The 24,417-nt window shown below is 42.6% G+C and overlaps 1 protein-coding gene and 1 long non-coding RNA gene across 2 annotated transcripts in view; both read left to right on the top strand.

Moving 5' to 3' along the window:
- Nucleotides 1–13,044, top strand: part of LOC114591520 (uncharacterized) — a 73,170-nt gene extending 60,126 nt beyond the window's left edge. The window contains exon 3 of the long non-coding RNA XR_003705282.2: nt 11,951–13,044. This is a non-coding gene — a long non-coding RNA (uncharacterized LOC114591520). The remainder of the gene's footprint in view (nt 1–11,950) is intronic.
- Nucleotides 13,045–23,923: 10,879 nt separating this feature from the next.
- SLC38A3 (solute carrier family 38 member 3) overlaps nt 23,924–24,417 on the top strand; it is a 68,234-nt gene continuing 67,740 nt past the window's right edge. The window contains exon 1 of the mRNA XM_028718647.2: nt 23,924–24,081. The gene's annotated coding sequence lies outside the window, so the exon portion shown is untranslated. The remainder of the gene's footprint in view (nt 24,082–24,417) is intronic.

Here is a 24,417-nt window from a genome sequence, read left to right as displayed (position 1 = left end):
CATTTGTGTCAAGGAGATGGAACAGTAATTAGCTATGCAACTGAATGGATTTAAATGGAAGAAAAAGACTTAATAATCCTGAGTAAATAATCCTGATAGAATAAAATCCTAAAGAGGTTGACAAAAGCGTCAACCCATAGACTGCTAAGAATCTTTTATAGTTAATTAGGATGTCAAACCCCTAATCCTAAATAGAGCAATTGCATCCAAAATAATTGCTTTTAACTATTGCATAATAAAGATGGATGGGCTTAAATTGTTACCAGTTAAGGCTGAAGGTATAAATGCAGAATAACTGCTTGAAATGAGTAAGGAACATGTTTGTACAACACTTATAAAATATCAAGATCTTATTTTAATAATAATGATGGTGATGATGTCACCCCAAATAACTTTGAACTGAGAGACTTCTAATTGCTATCAGGGATAACACAGAATCAAATCCGAAAATCTTCTATGAGTTCCATGTGGCAGATATCCTTTTAATATCATTATAATATTTAAATAAGTTAGAATTTATCAATGTGGGTAGTCAAAGACCAGAATACAATTTAAATAATTTAATAGAAATAATGAACAAATCCATAACTGGGGAATATGTAACTAGAGATTAATCACTGAACAGACAAAAGAGATATGCAATTTGTAAGACTCTCCATATGATAAAGATTAAAGAAATAAAATCCTTTTAAATGAAGGTAATTCCATCATAAATTTAAATTTTATTATAATGTTAATAAAGATTTCATTTTTAAGAACATGCATCCACCATCAGAATGGACACTATGGTCAGAATGGATCTTCTCTCTGCAAGCCTTTGAAGTTTATTCCAGAGGGTTGTGGAGCCTTCCGGAGCAGGGAGCTACAGGGGGAACAAAAATAAAATAATTTACTTCCTATTGCCTGGTGTACACAAAATTAGGGCTGGGCCAAAATAGCCCCAAGTCACCACAAATTCACCACCCTGTTTACAGGTTTTGCACACCCCCTTTATGATTTAGAGGGTGGGAACAGTGGGAAAGCCTTGCCCCACTTAATATGGCACTGATCATTCCTTCTGGAGGCATCTTTTTATTTATTTATTTATTTATTTATTTTACTCGCATGATGCCAGGGTGAGGGGCTAAATGAGGGAGATGTTTTTCTTCCTTGCCTGTGACTTGGCTTTGCGAGGCCACTACATTGCCAATGAAATTTAGCTGATTATAAGGTCTGAAGCAAAATCCGACTAAGGATGTGTCTCTTGCCTTTACTGGTGTTAATGTGGTTCAAAAACAGAAGCTTTAAAAATGGCAGCGGTGGGGAACATGATCACTGCCCCACCACCACAACCATAAGCAGGCAACAAGAAGGTGGCCAAAAAGGTGGGGAGAATCTTTTGCAAAACCCTTTCTCCACGCAGGTGGTGCTGTGGGTTAAACCACATAGCCTAGGACTTGCCGATCAGAAGGTTGGCAGTTTGTAATCCCCGCTACACGGTGGGCTCCCGTTGCTCGGTCCCTGGTCCTGCCACCCTAGCAGTTTGAAAGCATGTCAAAGTGCAAGTAGATAAATAGGTACCACTCCAGCGGGAAGGTAAACGGCGTTTCCGTGCGCTGCTCTGGTTCGCCAGAAGCGGCTTAGTCATGCTGGCCACATGACCCGGAAGCTGTACGCCGGCACCATCAGCCAATAAAGCGAGATGAGCACCGCAACCCCAGAGTCGTCCGCGACTGGGCCTAATGTTCAGGGCTCCCTTTACCTTTACCTTTCCCCCTTAATTGCACTGCTGCAAATCAAATATACCCCCAGGAAAGTCAGTGGAAATATTGGAGGTTTGTGAATATGCTCCCCCCATTTAAGTTACCGGTACTTTACTGTTTTGTGTAAAGGGATCTTTTCCATCTGTTTGCATAATGGGGAGAGAGGAACGGGCCTCAGATGGAGCAAGTTCAGTATCTCCCACTTGCAGATTGGCAGCCAATTGGTAGCTGGTTCCCAGGGGGAGGGTCAAGGTCAGAATCCTGGAGATTTCCATTGATCATTTCCCAAAGCAGCGACTTTTGCAAGGCCTGGCTGGAATCCAGAGAGATGCAGGGAAGCCAGACAGGGCACACTGATAAGAGGAGAACACTGCAGATGGTTGCTTATCTATGTGCTGATCTCTCCCTTTTCTTTTAAAATAATCTACCCCTTCTCGTCACACCTAGCACAGGTGAATTAAGTGTCTTCCTCTGTCATCACATTTTGTAATAATTTAGCCTTGCCCTGCAAAAAAATAAAATACAATTGTGATGAAGCAAATGGTTGGCACAATCATTTGCTGTATCACACATGTATTTCTGCTGTCCAGAGGCTTCTGACATATATAGTTCCTCCTATGTCAATGTTGGTTTCTCTCGGTTTCTCATTTTCCCAGTCTTTAGTTCTCCAAATTTCTGCATCAGTTTGTATTGTTTTTTTAAAGTCCTCATGAAAATCCACTAGCATTTTAATGCTCATAACATGCACTTTTTCGTATGCAATTTTGTCTACTTTACATGTATTTGCAAGCAGTTTCCCCTGACAGAATGCATTTTTATAGGGCATTTTTCTAGCTTGTTTTCATTTTTGTGTACACTCCTTGCAATACATTTTTGTCTAAACTATTTTATTGGAAGAACTGCATAACAAAATGCAGAGAAGTGCAAATTTTAAAATATATCTGTGTTTCAGTTCATATATTGTTTGAGAAAGTGTGAATTAGTTGGGTTCACCTTAAAATCTATAACAAACTGAATTTCACACTCCATCCCTAATCCTCTTTCTTTCTTTCTTTCTTTCTTTCTTTCTTTCTTTTGGAAGAACTGACTTAAGTTAGAGTTCAAGCCTAGTTCTCTGTCTCCTGGACAATAATCATATCTGCACTGCATATAATAGTGTTTATTGGGGCTTTAATCCTAAATCTTGCACCTGGGTGAGATACTATGTCTACTATGTACTTTGGGAAATTGTTTGTTTACTGTGCATCTGGACATGTCTTTAGATATTGTGACTAAATTTACATGATGGTTCCTGAGATCAAGGAGCAAGTTTTCATCTGTATTTAGAATTGGACACCATATTGACTGAAGAAGGCAGACTGAACTATTCAAAACTACACTGATTTTAACTACTGAATTTAAAAAAACTGCACATATTTTTTGGGCTTCTTATAATTCCTGAGCAATTATTATTATTATTATTATTATTATTATTATTATTATTATTATTATTATTATACATTTGTATACTTCCCTATACCCGTAGATATCAGGGAAGTTCACAAAATAAAATGCTGGGTATGAGGCTGCTTGTGCTCATGTAAATCTGGAAATTAACTTGTGGGGGTTAAAACAAATAAAAACAAATAAACAAGGTATGTCATGCCAGTGGTATTAGGGTCAGCCCAATAATTAAGCAGAGTGAGGTAGCCATCTCAGGCAGCTAGTTTTGGGTGTTATGAAAGGACACAGAAAATTTCTAGCTTCTTAATGTACTGTTATTTTATCATTACATCCAGGGTGCAGGAGGGGAAGAGAAGCACTTGTGGGATTGTTTGCTTGTTTGTTTATGACCCTCGGTGCCAACTGTCCTTGAATACCATGCAACTTGACTTGGGGAGGGGGAGGTCCAGCTCTGGCAGCAAAATACCTTGGGTGCACTTGCAAGAAGAATACAATATTTCTTTCTTAAAAATGCAGATGGCTGGAGGAAGTGAGCCATGTCATTGTTGAAGTATGTGTCCTTATCTAACAGAAGGGGAAATCTGTCTTCCTCACCCCCAAGTAAGATTATATGTAAAATCTCAGGCCAGAAGCCCAAAGGCATCATTAAGATTTGGCAGCAGAAAGTGGTTCAGAGAGAGCTTCACTGTATTTTGCAGGCTTCCTCAAACTTGGCCCTCCAGATGTTTTGAGACTACAGTTCCCATCATCCCTGATCACTGGTCCTGTTAGCTAGGGATCATGGGAGCTGTAGGCCAAAAACATCTGGAGGGCCGAGTTTGAGGAAGCCTGGCATTTCGTCATCAACCAGATCTGGGACTTGGGCTTCAAAGGAAGCCCTGCTCTGAGAAGATGGATGGCATCAGCAGCAGTGAGGAGTAACCATGCTGGGATTGCCCATCTCCTCCCTAACATTTTGGGCAATGGATGAGATGTAAGATGAGGGCTGCCACCATGGACCATGAAGATAGAACAGTGGAGGCCGGAGTAATGTTTACAAAGCTTAGAAAGCACCACCAAATCCACCTGTCCAGTTTTGAAGCGATTGTTCCTCTAGTCTGTTGGATCTACAGACTTTGCAATTATTGTTACAACAAGTAAATGAACCTATGAACTCAGCAGGTATGCATGCCAAAGAGCCACAAACTCTTCCTCTCAAATCTGAAATGATGCCTATATATATAAGTAAGTTGGAGGCAGAGAGTTCATGCTAAGGGATTACACAACATTATTTTGCTCTATGGCGAAGGTTGCATGGTATTTAAACTGATGTTTAAGAGAGGCATATGAGTCAAAGACGAGACGTTTATTGAGCATTCAATCTTGTTTGCACAAAGTGTCTGGAGAAGATATACAATGTACACTATTTATTGAGCATTCGTTTTGATTTGTTTGCAAGGTAATATGATGTCAAATAAAGCAATTGTTATCCCACACTTTCCAGGGTTCTTTTCTGTCACTCTCCTTAATGCAAGAAGTTAAATTCTTTTTGGGGTGGGGAGTGGGTTTGTTTCACAAAAACAGGGAAGTGGATGGTGCTATGGTCTAAATCACTGAGCCCCTTGAGCTTGCTGATTGTAAAGTTAGCAGTTCGAATCCCCACAACGGGGTGAGCTCCCTTTGCTCTGTCCCAGCTCCAGCCAACCTAGCAGTTAGAAAGCATGACTGTGTGAGTAGATAAATAGGTACCGCTGTGGCGGGAAGGTAAATGGCATTTCCGTGCACTCTGACTTCCGGCACGGTGTTCCGTTGTGCCAGAAATGGTTTAGTCATGCTGGCCATATGACACGGAAAGCTGTCTGTGGACAAACGCCAGCTCGCTCGGCCTGAAAGTGCAGATGAATGCTGCACCCCATAGTCAAATTTGACTGGACTTAACCATCTGGAGGTCCTTTACCTTTAGAATAGAATAGAATAGAATAGATTCTTTATTGTCATTACACAAGTGCAATGACACTTTACTTACCTGTTTCACAGAAGCACCAAATCTGCTTTAATTGCACAATCAGATATTGCCTGTACATGATTGAATCCCATCCATAAAATAGCATTAGTTTGGAAGCAGCCTCAAATTCAATATTCTACCTAGAGATCTTTGAAAACCTTCTGATAATATTCAAAGGAAGCTTCACTTACCTGTTAGCCACCTGTGAATTTTCTCTCACCCACTGTTTTATATTATTACAATGATTTTCTTTAAAAAAGAAAAACACAAATGGAAAAAGATGCTTCCTCTACTTGCAAACATCCCTCCCAAGTGGAAACACAAATAATAGGGGTGGGTGGTCACCCTCTGGCTTGCCATGGAAGTGCTTTTGGGCTTTTCTAGTGTTCCAATGAACGCTCAGAAAAGCTTTAGCAGTTTTTGAAGCCATCCAAATAACAAGCATATCTGTAACAAGAGCCAAAGATGTCAGGATCATCAGACACTCAAATGCAAAAGGAAGGGACAGCAAACATAGCTTTAAAGCAAACAACGACAGCTTCCCTATACACTTGTCTTTTGTGGAGGTAGGTGGGCTTTCTCTGTAATGTCACTTGCCCCTAGTTTGTTGTTTTGCTTTTGCTGCAAGGCTCTCATTCCATTTAGATGCATATTTTGAAACACAGACAATATATCCCCCCCCCCCTTGTAGAATACAGACAGACCCCTAGGAAATCTTATCAAAACTCCCTTAACTTTCCTTGAAATAATTCACTTAAGAAGGGCCCTCCAGCTTTACTTGAGCTTTCTAAACTTTGACATTTTGGTGGCAATTCTAATTCTAACAAAAAATGCCCGAGCTGTAGTCAACAAAACAAGTGTATATATCCAGGCACGGTTTTGTGGTTTGATAGAGACAGATGCCATCAGTGCTATCTTTTATCTGAATTAACACAGTAACGAGCTTTGGCATCCAAGACACAAGCTAAGGAAATAACCTGTATGATGTGTGGTAATGGAATTTGCCTTGTAATTGCTGTGGAGCATGTTGACAGTGTGAAGTGGAGGCAGAAAAAAAGATGACCTATCCAAACTAGCTGGAAATAAACAAATTGCTACAGGAATGTTATTAGTCCCTAAATGGTACACATGCTAACAAAGCATAAATGGTATATCCTGCACTAGCAGCCCCTAGTATGTATGTATTTTTGTATGTGTGTGTATATGCGCGCATGCACACACACACACAATTTCCCAGATTGGAATGGTGACCTATTGCAATTGGCCACCAAAGAAAAATCCAACAGTGTCAGTAATTTGTCACAGTGCTCAAACATTTTCTCATCAGAGAGGTGACAGTGAGCATTGGCTGGGTAAGTGGACTTAGAAAGTAAAAGAGATGGGTTTCGCTCTGACGCTCTGTGTGACCTTGGGTAAGTCACTGACCGACTCTTGGCCTTGCCTTCTCTTACCTCACTGTGTGTATTCAGACTTTTGAGCTCCTAGGGTGGGGAAGCTATTTCATGTTAGTGCAGTGATCAGAACAACAGAAGCTCTGAGTTTGCTAGGATTCTTTGAAAGAAGATTAATCCCTGATGGGTATGGACTGAGATTTCCCTGGTGCACAAAATCCATTTGTTCCTCCATATAGTAGTTCCACTGAAACTTGTACTATTTTCATCCCTCTTGTCCCAGTGTGGCAGGAATCAGGAGGAAGGGCCGCTCCATATCTTGTTACTAGCAATGGCCCAGTACTAGCACTTCCAAAAGCTATCCTTCTAGAACATGGGTAGGCAAACTAAGGCCCAGGGGCCAGATCCAGCCCAATCGTCTTATAAATCTGGTCCACGGATGGTCTGGGAATCAGCGTGTTTTTACATGAGTAGAATGTGTCCTTTTCTTTAACCCATCTCTGGGTTATTTGTGGGGCATAGGAATTTGTTCATTTCCCCCCTAAAAAACATAGTCCAGCCCCCCACAAGGTCTGAGGGACAGTGGACCAGCCACCTACTGACAAAGTTTGCTGACCCCTGTAATCTAGCAGTTGCTCTGGTCTGCCATTTGGCAACTACATGTTGCTGGCTCACTGGGATGGAGCGAACTGCAGAGTTGTCACAGGACTCAGCTACATTAGTAAAGAAAAAACATTTTAAATGTGTTATAACACTGTGACACCAGATGGCGCTGTGGAGTTTTGTCTTTCAGCATCGTGATTTCCCATTATGAGGTTTACAACGTGTTTTCCCTGAAATGTTTTTTGATGTGTCTAGATCTAGCCCCTGTGTGGAAATAATACACATGGAGGGATTCTTATTCTTCTTTATTAAATTTATATACCACTCTTCATCTGACAATCACAGGGCAGTTTGCATTGCTGCAGAGCTGTCCCATTTGTTCATGATTCACTAATTCATATGTATACACATATGTATAATACTCTTCTGTTGGGAGAACAACCTGCTCTCCTTAATAATTGTTAGTACCCATTGTGGTCAAGGCAATGTTGCTTTGCCATGGAAGTTTATGGAAGGTTCCTGGTCTAGCACCATGATTGCTGTACAGTTGTGATCTTGCTGTGCAGTTGTGATGTCACTACATATTTCATGCTCCTCAGCCCGATGAGTCTTGGGTGCCATGTAATGCAGCTTAAAAGCTGGTCACATGAGAAGGAAGAATGCTAAAATGTGTGGTCATGTTCTATGAAGCAAATTAGGTATGCAGTGATATGAACAAAACTGGGAAATGAAACATATTGTCAGAAGTAAGCATCTTTTAATACCAGCTTACCTGGCTGCAGTTTGAGATGTTGTCTTTTTAGCACCAGGCAAAAACTTTTCTCTCAGTCCTTTTTGGGGGGGAGGGTAATCTTTTAACATTTTAAAAGATTTCATTTAACTTGGTCCCTATTTAAATTGGATTTATTTTTATTTTTGCTTGTACAGGTGCAGTCTGTAGTTTTGATAATTGTACCAGGTTGTTTTTAATAAGAGCGGTAGACTCGTAATCTGGTGAACTGGGTTCACATCACTGCTCCTCCACATGCAGCTGCTGGGTGACCTTGGGCTAGTCACACTTCTCTGAAGTCTCTCAGCCCCACTCACCTCACAGAGTGTTTGTTGTGGGGGAGGAAGGGAAAGGAGAATGTTACCCGCTTTGAGACTCCTTCAGGTAGTGATAAAGCGGGATATCAAATTCAAACTCTTCTTGTTTCATTCATTAGCAGTTTGCATTGGTTGTGCTTTGCGTTTTAATCTGTTTTTATTGTACATCACCTAGAAGCTTCCACATGAGGCAACAGGTGAGCAGAAACATATCATTCAACCTCTTCTAGCAGGAAAAAGTAAATCTAACCATGGCACATTTTCAAATTCGGGTTATTTAAAGATCTTCAAATTAAATTGATCCATTAAATAACATTTTGGCTAAGCACTGATTTTAAAATTTGGCTTTAAACGGGAGCTGCCCTAGTAGCAATGGGATAGGCTCTGCACCAATCAAATGATAATGAACTGGAGTCATGGTTTTCCTCAGTGGTAAATACATGTGGTGATATCTTCCATGTGGAGCTTCTTCGGGATGTAGGTCTAGGACTTTATAGCTCAGTGATTTCTTGTGTGACTGATACCACAAACACACATAACACCTGTTGAATTAAACATGAAAACAGGAAAAACATCCTGGTCCAGATTTCAGTATAGCTGATAGAATTTTCAGACCGGGATTTTGTACATTATTCAACCCAATTCCCACCTTTTTGTAAGTAACAGATTCAAGTTAGAGCAGTTGGCTGTGATGTATCCTTGTGGATGCTGGGTTCCCTGTGCTTCTCTCTGGACTTCCCTGAGGATTCTCAGGGGAGAACTATGATCCCCCCTAAACTCTATTCTACTCGTACAGAACTAGCCCAAATTACATGGAAAATTACTGCCTAGTTAATCTGCTTGGGACAGGTTCCAGCACATACATCATCTGCTTCTCCACCAAATTGATCTACTTAGGCTTCTGTCATAGTGTGGCTATTAGCTAAATATTAACCAGCTATGTCCGCAGAAACATGGACCAGAGGTCAGAGAATGACATCTCAGCAAGGTTCCTGGATGTAAGCCTGGTTTGTTTGAATTGATGCCAGTGTGCAGAGCTCTTCTGTAGGAGGTTAGAGATGGTGCTGGTCCTTCATTTTTGGTCCAGTGACTCAGCAGGAGGGTGTTGTCTCAATGATGAGTTGAGAGAATCACATTCTGACCCACCACTCAAAAGCCAACAGACACTCACATTGTCTAGATACACTTTTCTCTCCCACTGGTCTAGCAAAAGGGGCTACAGAGGAAGATGAGAGAGAGAGAGAGAGATATGATAGATTAAAAATGGATCCTTCTTAATGGGAAAATGATTGCTGCTTAAAACTTTCTCATATGGCTGCTCTGACTATCTGGAGAGCTGCTCATCTTTAGACTCAAGCCATGTGTTGAGCCAATCATTGGACAATTAGTACTGCTTGCATCGCCACACTTCTGCAGTCACAAGAAGGGATGTGTTAGCCGATCTCATTGTCATTTCTCCCCTCAAAACTTGTTGTCATGACCTTACAGTGCGTGGCTAATGAGGTTGAGGCTACTTTCTTAGGAGGTGAATCACCAGTACCTTGGTGAAGGCCCTCCTAGCTAGAGGACACAAGTCTGCCACCATTATCTCACTCAGAGCTTGAGTTCCATGCCATACCTCTGTCTCCCCAGCCTCACAGAAAGCCACGGACAACAAAATAAGATCAAGGAAGCATCAAGTCAGGAAGTGTGGGGGGACCCATGAGGAATGGGCCAATCAGGAGAGAGCAGTGAGCCATTTCCTAGAAAGCCCTGTTTCATGTGTTCATCTTCACTGTTGCTGCTGTTCTCTGCTATACCCTTTTTCTTTCCCGCTGGAACGTTGTCAAGAAATCATAACAGATGGAAGCGGATTTGATGTTTCCCCCTCCTTAATCCTGCTCAGCTGTCCTTTCCAATTTCTTGCAAAGTGCAGGTGCCAGCCACCAGCCACGCTTTGCTCCCTATTACAATCCTTGCTCTTTCTCTGACTTACTTCTGGAATCAAGTCACTTAATGATTATTAACATATTGCATAAAATTCCACCATGCTGCACAAAAATCCAAAGGTTGTGTCTCAGCTTCAATTAATTTTAAGCTAAATGTATTTCCCCCCCTGAAATTGCAATGTTCCACATGTTTTTTATCCCATAATTGTATAATTAGGTTACCCAAGTATTTACATTGTTGCACGATAGGCCACCTTGCTCATGAGCTCTTTAGTCGTTAATTTTTTTATTTGTATATTGGAACGTTGTTAAAATAAAAAGTTCTGGAGTGAATTCAGTGTTGTTCTGAAAGAGCTAATCCTGGCTCTTTCTACTAGCTTTATGTTATGGGATCTCTTTGTTTAAACATCCAGAAAGACAGGCGTGCCTTTGTAGATCTTTGAAATCATGGTCTCCTTTCTTTTCTTTTTAAGGATTGCCTCCCCCTCCCTTTGCAATTTCCTATCCTGGCCTCTCTGGGCTTATATAACTACCCCACTCAGTTTTGTAAGAGATCATGAATGGCTACCTTTTAAGTACCCATCCAGTCGACACTGTGCTAGGGAGGCAGAGCAAACTGGTCAATTTTATTATTGTTTCTCATCATGTGATAGATTATCTGAGGCAACATGTGATAGAGCTTGGTCCCCGAGAGGGAACAGGAGTGCAAAGCTGACGTGGTGAGGAGCATTTTAGTAGGTTAAGGTTCTTCCAATACAATCCTCCCCTCAAACTCACACATAGCAGTCCATACTGAAGCAGACCATTGGCCTATCCCAATTCCATATTATCTATGGTGACTGGCAGTGGTCCTCTTAACAACCCATCACCCAGGCTGGCCTGGCTATTCCATCAATTGAATCCATGCCGGATCCAGGAGATTTAGAATGGAGCCCAGGCATTCAGTCTAACAACCCCCCCCAAAAAAAAACCCCTCATAAAATATTTTTAGTCTTTCTCTTCCCTAGGCAGTTCTGACTTGTGCTCATGAATGCGATCTGCTGCCTCCCAGGGGCGCTTGGTGTCATGTTGTCATCCCTGTGAAAAACATCCAAAATGAATGGCCTAGATAAATGCGGGGAAATTATTAATTAAGAGCTTTTATCTGGGTATAGATGGTAGTTGCACCAGATATTCTTGAGTTTCGATCTTCAGATCAAAGAGGGTGATTTTGGTGGAGCAAAAATATTTTGTGGTGTGGGGGTTTACTTTTACCATTTAAAATCTTGTTTGGCACCATTGGCTGTTCCTACATTGGCACCATTTCTTCTCTGGTTGCTTCTTCCTTCATTAGCTACTCAGGTAATTCTTGTCAGTAAGGGATCATACAGTGATTCGTATGATACCATCAGCGAAATGTTTAAAAGTATGGAATAGGATGTCCCTATTTTACTTGGAGAAACGTTGGAGAGTATGTTATGTTACCAATCAGGCCAGCATGGGTTTCTCAAAAATAAGTCATACCAGACAATTATTTTTTTTGAATGGAGTTGCAAACTTGGTGGATCAGGGGGTTGCTGTGAACATAGTGTATCTTGATTTCAGTAAGGCTTTTGACGAAGTCTCCCATGATATTCTCTTTAGCTTTCAGGTGGAGCAAATGGTGATAGGGTTTTCTGTGGATTGCTGTTATTTCCAATTTAGAGCTAAAGGCAGGGTTTTCCCTGGAAAGGAGCAGGGCAAAGCCCCTAGAAAGTGTGGGTCAAGTAGAAGATTCAGACCCATGCTTTCTAGGCATGGGACAAGAAGACATATGGATAAGCCCCAAGTTGGGGTCAAGCAAAATGACCTTTCTCCAACTGCTCCACTCCACTGATGGCCTTTCACTTATCTTACCAGAATGGGAGAAAACCTGAAGAATTTGAATTGAGAAATGAGAGGAAACTGGAATGTATCTGGGTGCTACTGTTGATCCGTATTTTCCTCTGGCTCTAACACGGTTATGTTTTGACCTGTCAGTGTACATCCTTGAACCATTTCCCTGCTGAACTGTAAGCTTGGATATTTTGTCAAAGGATTTAGAAGGGTTTTCCTAGATACTTTATAGTGCAATAATTGCACAATTGTGTATCCTGAGAGAGAGAGAGAGAGAGAGAGAGAGAGAGAGAGAGAGAGAGAACGAGAGAATGTCTATAGATGTGTTTACAGAATCAGAATGTTATGAACTCATTGTTCGAACTCATTAACCTAATGAGTTTCTGTTGTTCCAGTACGGGGCAAATAGATGCCAAGGTAATCTCTACAATTTTTAACAGGTTTCATCCAGGATGTAAGGTTACCTTTCTCCTTGTTAGCCATGCATGTGACGTACCGTATCTGTAGGGAGGCTTGGTGATGTACTACTCAGATAAAGTGAAACCCTTTCAGGCTGGTTTGTAGCATTTTGCCTCCGGCTTCTGTGAAGCTAATTGATTGAGAACTTCCAGGAATGAATGAGGGGAAAACACACTGTGTGTTCCCTGTACAAGGATCATTCCTTTTTTATGCACCATTACCATTGCAAACTGTGTTATGAACTACAAAATATGGTTGTTATTATACACACACCCTCACTGCATGGCATTTGGTCACATTTTCAATGTTGCAAATTGTGCTCAAGAGCAAATCCAATCTATGCCTAGCTTGTGCACCAGTGACAACAGCTCCTTCTTCTGCAAGGCAACTGGGCAAACCTCTCTACTGCTAGTCCCTATTTCTTCAGATTATGACATCTTATCGTGCCCCACTGCCATCTTTTTGTATGTGTGACATACTTCATCATGCATGACCAAAGTAACCACTAGTAAATGCTCTAGGAAACATATCACTTGTAACACAGCTTATGGAACTGTTTTTCTAAACAATATAATAAAAAAACATGGAGCCGGTAAGAATTGCTTTTCTGTGGAATAATACTGGAAATGGGCTTCAAACATGCACTTGTATGTATTGTTGGAAGCATCATATATAACAAGACTTGCAGATTTTGATGTAATAGGCCCATCTCAAGCCACCTAACTATGTTTTATGAGTACATTCGAGGACTAAGTTTTAGTCACCTAATTATTTTATGTCTGTCTAACACTGTATCAAGGACATTTCAACATCTACAGCAAATTCTGAAATTTAGACGTAGCCTTCACAACATTGGTACCCTTTCTGATGTCCTCTCATGACCTACCTAAAATAGAACAGGTAACATTCTGAATGATACAGGATTCTCCCACCTTCTGTTCCTTGCTTTGAAGAAAGGTGACAATACAGACATCTGAAAGACTGTGGTTGGCATCTGAGTGATGGAACTAATCAAGTGGTTTACTCTTTGGAGATACGGTTTGAAACACGGCATGACAGTGACACATCAATTACATCCACTTTCTATTGGGAAAGGAGAGAATGAAATCATTATCTTTCTGCTCATTTGACAACTAAAGTGATTTCCAATAATGCTCAGCAGAAAACACTTGTCTCTCTAATACTGCACACCTGAGTCTCAGTCAGTCAGTCATGCTGCACAGGAAAAGATCGTGTTATTCAGAAATGGGGAGAGAAAGATCTTTATAGACTTAAATGATTTATTTGAAAGTGGTTCACCTATATCAGCTGAACAAATAATGAGAAAAGTTGGAATGCAAAGTGTAAATTGGCTTTCTGTTCTTCAAATAGTGTATTTTATATCAAATTCTGAAGTTAAAGCACATGCTGCAAGACCTTTAACATCATTTGAAAAACTGATTTTGCATACAAATGAAAATACCCTATACTCTATCAAATAATTAATGAGTTAACAAGTGGAGGATGTAATTCCGTGAAACAGTAAAAGGAATCTGATCTAGGGATAGAGATTGAGGAAGTAATTGGAATAATTTGTGTGTTAAAAAACTACCAAAACTCTTATCCAAAAAAATACATTCAAATTATTACACCAATGGCATTTGACACCATTACGGTGTAGCTATATTAATAAAACAATCCCAACTTTGTGCTGGAGAGGCTACAATAGTTTAGGTACAACACATCCCATGTGGTGGACGTCAGCTGCTTCACACAGCTTAATGGAATTAGCTAGGTTTTGTAGCCTATTCCTATGCTTCATTTATCTGCCTAATTATGGTACTTAATACTCTCCGATTTGGGCTCTCTGTGTGCTAGCCCCATATTTTTAAATTAGGCACCAGTCATTTTTTGAAACTTTGCTGTCAGCCCTCACACATGGGTCCCTAGAGGATTAAATATAATTCCTATATCCTCTTACCAATTCCCATCAGAAGGGACTCCTGGAAAGAGCCCTCATGTCTTACCTCACAAACCAACACAATCAAGTCCTGGCCCACATCAACACCATGATGTGAAGGAGGGCAAAGTAGGGAAAGCACAGGACCATGGGACGATCCCCTGTGAAGCAGAAATGGCTATATCAGCTTCTAGACAGAAGTTGCTGCTTGCCAAAGGTGAAGACCCAAAGTACAGAGTTTGCAGCAGACCGACAAGGTGACTGCCTGATCATACATAGCAGGTGCCATTCCAAATGGCCAATGTCTGGAAAAACAAGACAAAAATCTGCTGCAGTTCCTAGAAACTGTAGCAACAAAGTGCACTGTACTGGTTGTTGTCAGTACTTGCCTCGTCGCCAGCCTTTTAGAATTCTCTGAAAGTGTCAACAAACATCTAGATAGGGATGAGATACATCCCCTGGACTTCAGAAAAGCTTTAGGCAAAGTCCCATGACTAGTCCTCCTGAGTAAACTCAGTGGCGCTGCCAGGTTTGGTGAAGGGGGGTCCGGGAAGCATCCACACAACTCCACCACTTTCTTTCCCTCTCCTCATGTTGTCCTGGTACCAAGCAGTGAGAGAATGGGTTCCTTTCTCTTTAATCTGAAAGAGAAGGGAGGCAGTTCTCACCCCCTTTAAAAAAAATTAATTCTGCTCACCCCCGTAGCAAATGGGGAGGAAGAGAATGGGTCCCTTTTCCTTTTACTCATCGGAAAGATAGAGGGATCCATTCTCTTCTCCACCTGCCAGGGAAGGGGCTCCTCCCTTTCCGAAACCTTTCTTCAAAAATTCTCACAGAGATGGTTGCTGCCTCCAGTGCACCCAACCACCTCTATGACAAATTTGGAGCAAAGGTTAGGAAAAGGGAGAGAGGTCCTTCCCCATCTCGCCTGCTTGCTTGGTTGTCCCCTCCCCTCTCTATCTCCCCGCCTCCTCTCCCCTCCCCATCTTGACCAGGTAGTCCCCAGTTTTTAAAGATAACGTTTTTGCAGCGAGCGCACAGCTGCTGGAACAAAGCAACAGACAGCTGTGCGCGCCCCGTTCCATTTCAGAGTGCCTCTGGACCCACATGGGTCCAGAGGCACTCTGAGGAATTAAAGATGGTAAGCACAACTGTTTAGAACTAAATCTTTCTAATTACTTACTTTAAAAAAAATAGGTGAGGTGATTGCCATTTGTTGTAGTACCATCGTTGGGGGAACTCCAGGGGCTATGGGGTCCCAGACCTATACTTGGTAGTTCATCCGTAGCAATGCTGCTGCCTAAACTTGTAAGTCATAAGAAGATTTAAAAAGCCCTGCTGGGCCAGGCCAATGGTCCATCGAGTCCAGCATCCTCTTCTTCCAGCAACCAACCAGATGCCTGGAGGAAGCTCGCAAGCAGGACCTGAGCACATCAGCACTCTACCCACCTGTGATTCACAGCAACTGGTATTCAGAGGCATGCTGAATCCCAGTCATGACCTAAGATGGGTCCTTTTACAGTAGCAGTGAGGAATCTCCAGCCTAGATTAGGTTGGACTGTTTCAGCCAAACCACATGGGTGTGTCCTCTACATATATGATATCACATGTGCAGGAGTTAAAGAAGGCAGGTCTTAGTTAATGGGGTTTGCAGGCACCATCGATCAGCTGGTGCTGCAAAGCCCTGTGCATCTGTTTCTGCAGTCACTGATGATCAGCTGTACAACATGTAGATTAGTAACTGGTTGAATAATAGGAAGCAGATGCCAGGATTGAATGGACAGTTCTCACAATGGAAGCACATCAGTAGTGGTCTCCTCAAGGGATCTGTATTGTTGTGATCAGTGCTATTTTAAATATTCAGAAATTAAATGCAACCTGGTCTCAATAATGCACTTCCCAGGAAGGACCCCAGTACTTCCTTTGCTGCACTGCAAGTTTGGCTCTTTACATAACTGGCAATAAATATGAGGTAAAGTAATGGTGTGTCCCCCACCCCAAGTGAGGTGTCAAGTTAGCGTGCTCCTCCTGTTGTGTATGAAATGTTACCCCCATACTTTGTCTGAGCTCAGCTTTTAGTCACTGGGGACATAAGCATCACCCATTCATTATTCTGAAGTTCTTTCAGGCACAGCCATTGATGTTATGTTGTCACATTTGTTGTGGTTTATAATAAATGTACCTGGTTTGTCAGGCTTCAGAAGGGACGTGTTTTATTTGTTGAATGCCTGATGAAGAGCCTTTTGAAATTCTGCTGCTGCCTTAAAGAGAATCAAAGCCAATAGTATCCTCTCCGATTGTCATTTGACATGCTAGAGTATCCTGTAATACATGACACCGTTCATAATTAGGGAACTCCTCTATTCATGGCGGCTCTAGCTGTGGTCTCCAAACAGTTAATGTCTCTCTAGCACCTTTGGTTTACTTAAAACTGGGTCTTGCACAACCGATCACAAGCGAGGTCTGTGACTCGGCTGTTAAACTTGCAGCCTACCTTGAACTTGTGAAAAGCTTGGATGAGGCTGATAATCTAGGTATTCTGGATAGTGCCAGTTTGATTGCTGCCACATTGTGCAGTTATTAGGAATTAACAGTTAGTGCACATATTTTGCCAAAGACACACAGTACAAGAGCAGGGGTAACACGAGACAGAGCTAGGGCAGAGGAGCACAGGGACAGATCTTATGACTGCAAGTTACTGAATATTTAACACCTTAAGTCTGGGTGGTATTGAGGAGGAGCCGCCTGTTGCGGCATAGTTATACATTTTTCTTTCTTTTTTAAAGTAAGTATTTCTTTTGCAGTAGCGATGCAGCTCCAAAGGAAGAAATCAGAACATCCCTGCCAAAACTGCAGCACACTCTTTTGAGCACAGAATGGCTTTTTGGAGAATTTACAAAAAACACATTTATTTGAAGCAAGTCTCATTGATTTCAGTGGGGCATAGTTTCAAATATACAGGAAGGACTGAGCTGCATATCTTGTGTTAAGCTAGCCAAATGCAAATTTAAAATATGGTTTTACATTTTAAAAAAAACAAAAACATTTTGTTAGATTTGAGCCGCCTCCTGTTATTTTAAGAATATTTCCTCTAGTAAAAGTAAACAATGTGAACTATGTTCTGTTATGCCAGGTAGTCTTGTGAATCTAAGAACATAAGCAGATCCATAAGCTGGACCAGGCCAATGGCCCATCTAGTCCAGCATCCTGTCGGCCAACCAGGTGCTTATGGAAAACCTGCAAGCAGGATCTGAGCACAATAGCACTTTACCCTCCTATGGTTTCCAGCAAGTAGCATTCAGAAGCATTTCTGCCTCTGACGGCTACTACCTCGTTCTATGCTATGCCATAATAATGCATTTTTGTGGGGCGGGGGAGAATATGCCTCTTCCTTCTATTGTGAATATAGCAAAGTGGCTAACAGATCTTATGGAATTACTAGTTCATATTAAGGAACCATGAGTATGAATCTCTAATAAAGTGTAGTATAGTGGTTATTGTTCATGCAGGCCACATCCAGGTTCTCTTAGTTTTAACTGATTTTCTAGATCCATTTTAACTGGTGTTTAGGCCCAGTTTTGGCATGGTCACCCTGTATGATGACCTCTGTCAGAAGAGATACAGGGAGGATTAATCTCCCAGCTGCTGCCTAAGTTGGGATGTGTGTGTCACCACTCTGCAGAGGTTCCAGTCCTACTTGAATGCTTGTTTTCAGAGGTCGGTGCATAGGGAATGTGCTTTGGTCCCATGTATACCTGAAGGAGCATCTCCACCCCCATCGTTCTGCCCGGACACTGAGGTCCAGCGCTGAGGGCCTTCTGGTGGTTCCCTCATTGTGAGAAGTGAGGTTACAGGGAACCAGGCAGAAGGCCTTCTTGGTAGTGGCACCAGCCCTGTGGAACACCCTCCAATCAGATGTCAAAGAAATAAACAACTATCAGACTTTTAGAAGACATCTGAAGGCAGCCCTGAATCATTGTATTTTAATACAATTTTAATAATAATGGTGGTAGTAGTAGTAATAATAATAATAATAATAATAATAATAATAATAATAATCCTTCTGTGTGAGGTTCCATAGAATTCAGTTTTATCCTCTAAACTGCTCTACATGAAACTGGAGTATGTTGTCACCAGTATGCTGATGACACACTGCTCTGCTTCTCCTTTGCATCTGTAGGTGCAGCAGTGGATGTGCTGGATCAGTGCCTTGTCTTCATAGTGGACTGGATGAGAGCCAGTTAACTGAAGCTTAATCTGAACATGACTGAGGCACTGTTTAGTGGGTGGTTCCCTAGACCAGATGTGGCCTGCCCTGGATGGGGTTGCACTCCTTTTGAATAGCTTAGGGATACTTCTGAACCCATAAGTGTTGCTTGGGGCTCAAGTGGCCTCAGTGGTATGGAGTGCCTTCCATCAGCTTCAGCTAAATTCTGTTGCCTGTGCTCTGGTATTACTGCAATGTGTTATATGTGGGGCTGCCTTTGAAGACAGTTTGTAAATGTCAGGTTTCAGCAGCCCAAACACCAATTCTGGCTCAGCTACACTGGCAGCCGATTAGTCTCCGGGCTCTATTCAGTGGTGGTTTTTAGCCTATAAAGCTAACTTCCATATCTGAAAATTTAACCATGCTGGCAGGGGCTGATGGGAGCTTGAGTTCAACAATGTCTAGAGGTTTACAGGTTCCCCAACCCTGATTTAAAAGATTTCTTCAGCAAAGCTTCTATGCAGTTTTTTTTTTGGGGGGGATGCTGTTTTTTTTAAGAAGTAGAAACATTTGTTTTAAAAATCATTACTCCCCCCCCCCAAAAAAGTAGCAATTCTCGTTCATCAAAAAATTTAATCCCACCAAATAATGAGACATGAATTTAAAATCATTTGAATGTAACACAGCCTGCACTATCTCGAGGACTAGGGCGATTTCCAGTTGTAGATTCAGCACTAAATGCAATGAAAAAGACCATGTGAAAGAGCCACAAGGCATTCTGTTTATCTGAATGCCTCAGAGACACCTCAGATGTTTAGCTAACCCACCAATTGATAAATGGCAGTACATTACTCATTAACTACTTAGGTTTCATGGTCACACTGGGATCTTGACTTTAGATGACAACGATTTTCTGATTAAGGTTAGTTGAAAACCTGGGCTTACCCCATGATATATTGTGTACAATACAAACATCGGTATTTGTATGGGTGACGTGGTAGCTCAATGTAAAAGATTAGTTATATAAGACTATTGTTGCGTATAATTTCACCATGTTCACCTGCACAGCTACACTTTACAACATAGGTTGTCCTCATATGGAATTAAAATTAAAGTCAAGTTTTAACTACTGTGTTTCCAAAAAAGAAAGTTAGAATTATAAATACACTGTGTTGCCAATGCTGAAAGTTATCACAGTGATCAAATTTGATCAAACCACAAACTATGTTTGCTGGGAATGTGCCTCCTGCTGTTTTGGCTACATTGCAGATTGCTGCATACCAACCACTCATTTGCATTTTTCTTTACAATGAATCTGTAGATTTATCTAGCTTTTTAGACTCTCTACGCATTCCTCTCATGTGTACAGTAAATGTGTTCAGGAGAAGCAGGGCAGTGCCTGTGGACCAAGTCCCAATACTGCTGTACCCCGCAGGTACAGAAAGTTATGAAAGGGGTGCACATACAACTGCACATCAACAGGCTCTTCGTGGCCAACCAGAAGCTTTTTGGAAACCTACATGCCAGACCTGAGCACCAAAGCACTCTCCCTTCTTGTCGTTTCCAGACACTGGTGTTCGGAGGCATACTTCAGAGACACTATGGCTAGTACTTGAATTTCTCAAATCTTCTTTGAATTTGTCTAATCATCCAAGATGGTGGTCATCATTGCCACTCTTTTACTTGTCCTGAATCCTCCTGTTTTCAGCTTCATTAGATGTCCATGAGTTCTAGTGTTATGGGAGAGGGCTATCCACCTTCTCCATGCCACACAGTATAGTTTTATACACTTCCATCATGTCACCCCTTGCCTATCTTTCCTCTAAGCTGAAAACTCCCCAAAACTAAAAATTTGTAGGGGAGTTGCTCCATTCCCATGATCATCCTTACTGCCCTTGTCTGAACCTTTCCCATCTTTACAATTTCCTTTTTGAGGTTTGGTGAGTAAAATGATACACAGTATTCCAAATGCAGGTCATACTATAGATTTGTATAATGGCATTTCTGGTATAAATGATGTATAAATGCATAAGCTCTGTATTAATGGTAGCTCTTTGCTGGGGAAACTACAGTTCATTGAATATGCTTTAAATGTATAGTGTGGATCACATAAGAGCATGAAATATGAAGTTAAGTGTATGTAACCATGCATTAGCATGTGGTATTTGCATATAACATCCTATATGGGCTACTCTCAGCAGAATTGGACATATAGAAAGCAATATCCAGAAAAACAAAGGCACAAGGCTGAGTTTTTTTGCCTCAACATAATAACATAAAATGTATTGTTTCTCTAATGCTGCAAAGACATTTAGGATTTGAAACAATAAAAAAGCAAAATAATTCCAGGTGGACTTTAAAATATTTACAGTGTCTTTTGAATCAAATGCCTCTTCTTCAAGAGTAGCTTTATAAAACAGCCAGCTTTTCTGCTTTTTCCTGGCTCCAAACAGGTTATTCTCTAGACTATACCACCTACACTAACCACACTCCTTCTGTGGTAAGCTATTTGGACTGGCAGGGATCTGCACTTTTCTTCTGTGGCTTATGCCAGTGATGTATTTAACCAGGACACCTGACATCCAAGAACATCCGGAAGAACCCACAGAGTTTGTAAAGTGTGAATATGATTCAGACAAACCTAAGCATTTTCAGGTCCCACTGACCAACTGGAGATTTAAAGCAGTCTTGCTGAAATCAACTGGACTTAAAAGTGCTTGTATTTTTAACATGTAACTTTATTATGCATATTTCTTGCAAGCCATATGTATGGGGTGTTAGGGGAGGGGTAGCACCTTTGGTGGGGGACACGTTGTGCTCCTTCTGAGATAGTTTGTCCATCTTTGCTCCCCACCCTGCACTTAGTTCTCACCTGTGGCTCCTAGAAGCTGTCAGCATGCGACAGCAGCCATACCCCAAGAACAGCTGGATAGCCAAAGAGCTTTCAAACCCTCAGTGAGTTAAGGACTTCCCTTGCATGCAATGACAGGCACCAGTGGATTGAGCGTACAATTCCAGTAGTGGACCCAACGGTCAAGAAGGTGGTTTCTGCAAATGCTGTAGAGAGAAGTGAGGGGCAGATGGGGCTCGTCAACCTGAGAAGGTAGCCAGCCCATCCAGGAGAAGGAAACTCTGGTCCTAAACCTCCACTGCCTTGCGTCTATACTCATCCAGGAGACACGTCGGGAGTAAGCATCAAGGACAAAATCAGTACCTGCTGCCTTGTGGGACATCTTCGGCAAAAGAAGAAACTAAGGACTAAGCCCTACACAAATCCCTAACACGGTTAGATGCCATTTTGTTCGACTCTTTCTGGGAACTCCTGGAGCCAAAAGTATTGCTCAGCGAGGGCAACCCAGGACCTCCATACACACTGCCCAGGCCTGCATCTTAGAGAGGTCACTTCAGTGCTGCTAACACAGCAAAAACAACACATGAGGCAGCAGTTATAAGTGACTGGTCTCTGCAGCTGCAGCAGATGCTGTGATTCTCCAGCGGTTTGACTTCACCCCTGAAGGCACACACCACTGTTTCTCAAGACAGACAGATGCCAACAATAACAATATATATTTGGAGACATTTTATGTCCATTTGTTTTTAACTTTTGATTTTATCGGTATTTTAATGAATATTTTATATTGTTTTATGTAAGCGGCTTAGGTTTCTGGTCAAGTAAGCAGCATATAAATGATGTTTTAAAAAAACCCCAAACCAACTTTGGCTGAATCACACATTATATTTTTAGCTTGTGCCAGCATTGTATATGCTAAATATGAAGACAATATGGGGTTTGCATTTCTTTCTTTATGAATTAATTATGCATGTGGACATTGAAAATGCCATCTTTGACCTGACTGATATAAGGAGTGTGAGAGAAAAACTCTCCGGTTCTGGCATCTTAAATGCACCTCATTTGGTGTATTTATATTGTTCAGATTATGTCTTAATTGCCATCCATGAGAATAGTATTGAATCCAGAGGAAGCAAATGCCCTTGCAATCTTGCCATCAGAGGGTTGCAATCCTATGTACATAGTGTCCTGGGATTTCAAAGTAAATATGACTATCCTGTTACACAAGTCTATTTATGCAAATCCCTGTTTGCTGGCCTTAGCACGCTTTCTCAACAGCTCTCCCAGATTCAATGAACTTGCATCCGCATTGGGTCCCTTGGATGCACAAAGGCCCTAACCACACACTAGCACATGGCCGCCCCAAAGAATCTTGGGAACTGTAGTTTTTTAAGCATGCTGGGACCTATATGTCTGTGTTCCCAGGCCTCTTTGGGGGAAGCCATGTAAATGCAGGGTAACAGTTGTGCTTTAGATCGCATAAAGCCCCCGTGAAGCGCTGCGTTCAGGGATCTGATGTCCAGGTAGTCTGACTGCCAAGGTTGGTGCTTCTATGGCCTGGGATCCGGCTCTGGTTTCTCCCACTAAATTTAGATGATTAGAAGACCCAAAATAGGCCAGTGGCATTTAATCTACACTTTTCTTTTTGTCTGTCTTAATGAGCTGCGCCCCTTTAGACTGCGGGGGGGGGGGGTTAGGGTGTCTACACAGCGGACGATTTATTTACACACATAGTATCAGGATTAAAAACGCAGCATTTCGCCACACCGAGGATGAGCTCATTCCCGGAGTTTAAGAGATTCACTCGGAGTTAAACCCCACGCTTTTCAAAGACGCTTCGTCGCGCTGCGATCCTCGACGCGCTCGTTTGAAAAATTACGTGTAAGGGTTAGATTGGACTGGGTATAGCGGCCTTTAAGAAATAAAAGAGGACTGGAAAAGTTGAATCTGTGTGGATTATGCTCGATATAAAACTACGTGCTCCAAGGAAACATTTGCAACTCGCCCTAGACTGGGCTGAGAACTTCGAACTTTGGTGCTAAACACTCTTCCCTGGATCTGCGTCGAGACGGACCTTTCGGCCAAGAAACCTGTCTCGCAGCGAAGCGCCGCCGCCTGCTCCCCAGTGATGGTCCGGAGTGAAAGCCTTCAGGATCGCGGCCGACTTTGCCGAAGTTCTGGCGTCTCCGCGCTCGGCCGAGAGAGGCACGCGGCCCGGCGGGGAAGGAAGCGAGGAGCGCCCTGGCGCGCTGCCCGCCCCTCCCGCCTCGTGCGCCTGTGCCCGGCTCCCTCGGGCGCCCAGGCTCCGGCGGCCCCCCTCGCTCTCTCCCGCCCTCGCCTGTGCCCCGTCCGAGGTGGACGCGGGAGGGGGGCAGCGTGACGCTTCTCCGAAAGCCGCGGAGATTGGAGGCCTCCGTGGGGGCGGTCCTGGTGCCTTTAATCTTCCCCTCCATTGGGGATTATTGGCGAGCACTGTAATCTGCCAGCCGTAGGGACGGACGCGCCGGAGCAACAGCCGCGGAATTGACGAGCGAGCGCTGCAAACCGACAAGTTTGGCCGGCGCTGGACAGGACCTGGACTGCAGGACCAGCACGTAAGTCGCACGGAGCGGATCGGGAGGGACGGGGTGGATCCACAAGCCAAGGGTGCCTCACCTTTCTCCCGTTGCTATTTATAAAAGCCGCTATTCGGCGCACCCGGGGGTCGGGTCGGGTGGGCCAGCGCCTCGGCGGTGCGTTTCCAAAGGGACGCTCCAACTTTACGCAGCGGCGCTTTGCGAGCTTCCTCGCCGCTAGTCCCCGGCGGCCCCCGCCAGACCTTCCAGACGTCTTTAAATAGGGTTTCATCCTCGCTTTATTTTACTACAACGGCTAATACTTGCGTGGGTTGGCCTTACCGTGTCTTTGACGTACTCGCAGGAGTTCAGCGA

This window comes from Podarcis muralis, chromosome 2, assembly GCF_964188315.1.
Source record: "Podarcis muralis chromosome 2, rPodMur119.hap1.1, whole genome shotgun sequence".
In the NCBI taxonomy this organism is placed as follows: Eukaryota; Metazoa; Chordata; class Lepidosauria; order Squamata; family Lacertidae; genus Podarcis; species Podarcis muralis.
Note: the sequence above shows the minus strand (reverse complement) of the source record. Positions and strands in the feature narration are given on the sequence as shown.